At 44.9% G+C, this 6,508-nt stretch overlaps 1 pseudogene; it reads left to right on the top strand.

The window, feature by feature from the left end:
• Positions 1-4,135: 4,135 nt before the first annotated feature.
• On the top strand, positions 4,136-6,364 carry LOC131808995 (adenylyl cyclase-associated protein 1-like; annotated as a pseudogene).
• Positions 6,365-6,508: the final 144 nt, after the last annotated feature.

Raw genomic sequence — 6,508 nt, 5'->3', positions numbered from 1 at the left:
CAGAGGCCTCAGCGGCGGCTCCCGGTCGTCGCGAGCGCCAGAGCGCCCCGGACTCCCTCTCGCGGCGGGGTAGGGTAAGGGGCTAAGGTGAGCGGCCGCTTTGGGGCGGGTGGTCCCCGCGCCGCTGGCTGTGCGTCTGGCTTAAATCGGGACAAAACGGCGCTGTCGCCTGACCCGGAAGCCCTCACTGCGGCGGGGCTCCCGGTTACCTCCTAGCCAGGGTCCGAAAGACGTATGCGCGCATCCCTGTACCCCCGCGCACCGGCCTCTGACGTTCAGTGCTGCGGTCTTGGCTTTGTCTCCTGGGTTCCGCACCGCCTTTGCTCCTCGCGCCAGCGTTCCCTGCTGAGAACCGCCACGAGCTCCTTTTGCAAAGATGCTGGCGCCCGTCTTGCAACCCTTTAACACAGCTATATTCTGAAATAGAAAATAAAGGTAAATATTAAGTATTGAAAAGATACGTCATCCTTAGATCAAAAATAGAGAAGTGACTGTTGCTTTCCAAATACACCCCCAACGCCCCTTCCTGAGGAAACGCACTAGCCTGACTTTTGGGACAGTCACTTCCTTGCTTTACCGTTTTATCACACGTGGGAAACTTGATTTACAATAAAGGTGGCATCGCATAGCAAAGGATAAAAAAGATGGTCTTTTCAATGAACGTTCTGTGACAATAGGGTATCCTTATTAAAAAATACATATGAAATGAGACCTCTTATCTTACTTCCTCACCAAAATCATTTCCAGGAGTATTAAAGTCCTAAATGTGAAAAACTAAACAAGAAAACTTTTATTTTTTTCGGATCTTATTTATTTTATTTGAGGGAGAGACAGATTGAGAAAAGGAGTGAGAGGAATGGCAGAGGGAGAGCAGACTCCCTGCTGAGCAGAGACAACCCCCCCCCCACACACACACACCCCGGGAGTGGATCCTAGTACCCTGGGATCAGGACTTGAGCCCAAGTCAGACGCTTAACCAACTAAGCTACCCAGGCACCCTAGAGCTTTTAGAATATAATACAGTACACTATTGTTTGGACTTCAAAATAGGAAAGATTTCTTAAAAATAAAATAAAGAAGGGGCGCCTGGGTGGCTCAGTGGGTTAAAGCCTCTGACTTCGGCTCAGGTCATGATCCCATGCTCCTGGGATCGAGCCCCTCATCGGGCTCTCTGCTCAGCAGCGAGCCTGCTTCCTCCTTTCTCCCTCTCTGCCTACTTGTGATCTCTGTCAAATAAATAAATAAAATCTTTTTAAAAATTAAAAAATAAAGAATACTAGAAAGGACAGTTGGGTAAATTAAATGTGATTTGTATATTAGATAATAGTTATCTATCAATTATGAATACCCTGGGTGTGATAATGATTTTGTGGTTGTGTAGAAAAGCATCCTTGACCTCAGAAATGTGACAGTTGAGGACAATCTTTTTTTTTTTTTAAGATTTTATTTATTTATTTGTCAGAGACAGAGGGAGAGAGAGCGAGCGAGCACAGGAAGACAGAGCACAGAGGCAGAGGGAGAAGCAGGCTCCCTGCGGAGCAAGGAGCCGGATGCGGGACTTGATCCCATGACCCTGGGATCACGACCTGAGCCGAAGGCAGCTACTTAACCAACTGAGCCACCCAGGCATCCTGAGGACAATCTTTTTAATCAAGTGAAATGAGTAGGTATTGCTGGGTTGAGGCTGGAGAAGGCTTTTGCCTCCTCCCCAGTATAATCTTCTGTAGCCAAAATGCAACTTCCAAAGTCAGGAAAGTCTCTCTCAACCCTTTCACACATGGATGTATCTTCAAACGAAGTTTGCAGTATGCTGCTTGGGGGAGTGAAGCATGGTCCCTTTTGGGGACCATGTTCCCCAAAGCTTTCATTCTCAGCACTGTGGGACTCAGATTTTAGAAAGTGATACCTTTTCCCCAAAAGGCTATTCTAAGAAGTGTGGGCATTTAAGGCCCATTCCTATACAAAACTCACTGATACAGTTCATCCATCTCCAAGGATATCTGTAACCATGGAAATACGGTTAGACACAAATGATCTGTTTGTCTCTCTTTCCATTTCTCCTTCCTTCCTCTTTCAGAGCACAGGATTTGTACCTCTAACACCGCACTGATTATAATCTACCAAATAAGAGTCTATAAGATAAAAGTGTTTCTCTGTATGGTTACTCTCTAGAGCTGCACTGTCAAGTGAAGTAACCACTAGCCACATGAGGTTCTCTTGAGCACTGGAAATGTGGCTAGCCCAGAAAGATCTACTCTAACTACAAAATACTAGATTTTGAAGACTTAGTACCAAAAAAAAAGAGACAATAACATGATTTTTATATTAATTATATGTTGAAATTATAACATTTTTGATATATTGGGTCCAAATGAATATATTTTTAATTTTACTTATTTTTATTATATTAATGTAGCTGCCAGAAAATTTTAAATTACCTATGTGGTTCACATTTGTGTTGTGGCTCACACTGTATTTCTCTTGGATGTGCTGCTCTAGGGCATCAGAGCCTAAGGGCAGGGAATTTATTTTGCTCGTTTGTGTTCCTCACAGGTGCTAGAACAGTTAATAATATAATTTTTATATGCTCAAGAGAAGCCCATTGACAATATTCTGTATTTGAAAATCTTTTCTTCCACATATTAAGATCAGCCTCTCTTTGGCCAAACACCTATTTCCGGTCATTCAAAAGGGCATTGCTTGCTTGGAGAGAGCCAGAGAAGATGGCCCTAAGTAATGAGGTTTAGGGAGGTGGAAATGAGTTAAGGATGTCAGACTGCACTAAGGATGTAAGACTGAGGCATGGTTCTAAAAATAGGCAGCTTCTGATAAAGCCTGAATCAATTAGGACTTAATTCATTTCTAAGAGATTGAAAACCCAGGGTTCTACCTTCAGGTGAGGCTTGATCCAGGGATCAAATAGTGTGACCAGAACTGAGTTGTCTGTCTCCATTTCTTGGATCTTCTATGTTTGCTTCATTTCCAAGTAGCCTCCCTCCTTTTCCACTGCCAATAGCTTTCAGGAATATAACCTTCTAGATCTGTGTCTAGTGGCAAAGAAGGAAGCCTCTTTCTCTGATATCTCAAAGATAAATCCAAAAATTGTCCCCTTGACCCTGATTAATCGAACCAGGGTTATAACCTTACCTTAGCCAGAGTCTTCCAGAAAACAGAGCCTAGAGCAAAGATTAGATGTTTTATTTTTTTCTTTTTCTTTTTGGAAGTGCAAGCCCATAGTAGCAAGAATAAGAAAAGGAAGTGAAACAAGCAACAACATAAAGTAAATTGAAGTGGTGCACTATTTATGGCTCTTGCTTCATGTTGATCCCATGGTCTTACATGCTGATTCCAGAGTAATATTATAAAATTAAAACTCCACGTTGTCAGTCTTTGATTTTAAAAATCCTGTAAGATAAGGCCTATCTCTTTATTTAGCAAATTCAGCCAAAAATTCAAGTGTTGATCCGAGAAGGCATAAATTGTGTGCATTATTCCCTGATGATGTAACACAAATTTAATCTGGGAGGATAAGTAGGAGCTAACTGAACAAAGAAATTAGGCAGAAGGAAGAAAAATAGCATAATTGAGGACCAGAAACCATGTAATATATTGAATGGAATATTTACAGGACTATAAGATCTTAATGACTGGAGCAAAGTATGCTTGAGGGGAAATTCGGGAGCCACTGCTCCTGTATTAAGAATACAGAAGGAGCATCTGGGTCACTCAACTGGTTGAGTGTAAGCCTTTGGCTCAGGTCATGATCCCAGGGTCCTGGGATGGAGCCCTGCATCCAGCTCCCTGCTCTGCAGGAAGCCTGTTCTCCCTCTCCCACTCCACTTGCTTGTGTTCCCCCTCTTGCTGTGTCTCTATCAAATAAATAAGTAAAATCTTGGAAAAAAAGAAGAATACAGAAGATGAAGTTTATATTCAAGTTGTGAGAACTCACTGAGGGATTTTAAGCAATGTGATGCAATTAGATTAAGTTTGATTCAATATGTGTTTTGGAATGATCACTCTAGCAGCAGTGGGGAGGAGAGGAAAGTGAGTCCAAGTCTGGAAGTGAGGCAGAACTCTGAGAAGGTGGTATGCTGTGGCTGACATGCAAAATCTGGTAGAAAGAATGGAGGGCAGTAGACCTCCTGGAGGCAGAATCCCATGGCTCTGACGTGCACTGTGGGTACAGAGACAGTGCTCCCAAAGCAGGAGCCACTCCATATGTGCAACTATTTGACTCACTGCCTTCCAGGTCTGTGGCAGAGTACCTGTGGATCAGTAAAGAAACTGGGGGGGATGTGTAGAAACACGCAGAGATGGTCCACACAGGGCTGAAGTTGGAGCAGACTCTCTTGGTCACAGCCTCTCAGCGCCAGCAGTTGGCAGGCAATAAGCTTTCTGATTTGTTGGTACCCAGCTCAGAGCAGATCCAGGAACCTTTCTGGAGATGAACCAAGGTAGCAAGTTGTTAATCACCTGTCAGCCATCAGGAAAAATACCCAGGCTCTAGGTTGGGTGGCTGTGGCTCCCAAGCCTGGTCCCTACGTGAAAGAAAGAAATGATGCAGCCATGTTTTATACAAACCTGGTCTTCAAGGAGTACAAAGACGTCAATGAGAAGCACGTGCCCTGGATCAAAGCTTACTCGAGGATATGGACAGAGCTACAGGCTTACATTAAGGAGTTATGTCCCACTGGACTGGCCTGGACCAAAATGGAGCCTGTGACAGAAGAACTGAGTGGATTGCCATCTGGCCCCTCTGCTGGATTGGGTCTTCCTCCTCCCCCACAAGATCCTCTACCACCCAGTTCCCCCAGTTCAGCCTCAGATGAGTCTGCTTCCCACTCAGCAACAAAGGGGAGAGCATCACACATTCCCTGAAAGCTGCACCTGATGACACAAAGACACAGGAACAGAATCCTGTGTCCAGATGACAGGAACCCTGCCCTGAAGGCTCACAGTGGTCCAGTACTAAATGGCCCCAAACTGTTCTCTGCACCTAAACCAGGAGTCAACCCATTCCCCAGACCAACCACAAAGAGGGAGCCAGCTGTACTGGAACTGAAGGGCAAGAGGTGGAGTGGAAAATCACGAGAACATTCCCAACCTGGTGACTGATGACATAGAGCTAAAACAGGTGGCTTACATATATAAGTGTGTCAACACGACATTGCAAATCAAGGGCAAACTAAACTCCATTACAGTAGATAACTAAGAAACTTGGTCTGGTGTTTGATGACTTGGCAGACATTATGGATATAATCAATAGTAGGATGTCAAAGTTCAGGTAATGCGTAAAGGGCCAACAATTTTCATCAACAAAGCAGATGACCGCCCATTTACCTGAGCAAGGATTCCCTGGATTGCAAGATAGTTATTGCCAAACCTTCTTTTTCAAAGATTGATTTTATTTATTTATCTATCTATCTATCTATCTATTTAAGAGACAGAAGAGGAGAGAGAGAGAGGGAATGAGCAGGGGATTGGGGCAGAGAGAGAGGGAGAAGCAGGATCCCCACTGGGCAAGGACCCTGGGATCATGCCCTGAGCTGAAGATAGATGCTTAACTGACTGAGCCACCCAGCCGCGCCGCACTGCCAAATCTTCTGAGATGAATGTCCTCATTCCTGCAGAAGGCCATGACTTTAATAAATTCCCAGTCCCTGAGCAGTTCAAGACCCTATGGAATGGGCAGAAGTTGGTCACCACAGTGACAAATTGCTGGATAAGCGAAGTGCACCAGTTCTTTGCCCTCTCCCTCACACCATGGGATAAATCTGTATCAAGACGGTTCTTTTCTAGGTTTCCTCTACCTTTCTGCTCTTAAACTGCTTCTCTGCTTTGAGAAGCACAGCTACCTGCCTTCACTGAAATATACCTCAGGCTGAGATTTGGGGCGGGAGAGCAGGTCAGTTCATCTTCTGCAGGAAGATGCGGCTTTTCCCTATCGGCTCAACCACACCGCCAGTCCCTCCTTAAGGAACCGCACACCAGCACTGGTGTGTCTAAGCTTTCAGCCTTTGCGGGCTATTTGACCAACAGTCTTTGGGAAGACTAAAGCAGTCCCCAGGGATTAACAGATCAGAATGTTCACACAAGTTCACCTTTTTCTATCAATGAGCATGAAGGTAGCAGAGGCCGGTGTGATTCTAGCGGGTTCTTCTAACCAAACTAATTTTTCACTGTTGACGAGTGAGGCAGGGGTTACATCAGACCAAAGGCTGAAGCTGGCCAGCTAGCATTCCAAGCAGAATTGTTTCCCATAAGCATTCCTTTCATTCTGCATTCCATCCTGGCTCTGCCTGAACCTGGTAGAGTAGGTTCTCCCGTGTCAGCCGCTGTGGCAGTGCCCCACACCCAGGCTAGTTAAGGGTCTTGGCCCCTTCCTTTCACTTGGATCCCTGCCCAGCACCTTCCTACAGAGACGACTTAAACAAGAAAACAAACAAACAAACAAAAAAAACCACACACACACACACACACAAAACAGAAAACACACCATTCCAAGGGA

Source organism: Mustela lutreola, chromosome 10, assembly GCF_030435805.1.
Source record: "Mustela lutreola isolate mMusLut2 chromosome 10, mMusLut2.pri, whole genome shotgun sequence".
Taxonomy (NCBI): domain Eukaryota; kingdom Metazoa; phylum Chordata; class Mammalia; order Carnivora; family Mustelidae; genus Mustela; species Mustela lutreola.
The sequence above is the reverse complement of the archived record's forward strand: the minus strand, read 5'-3'. Positions and strand labels throughout refer to the sequence as shown.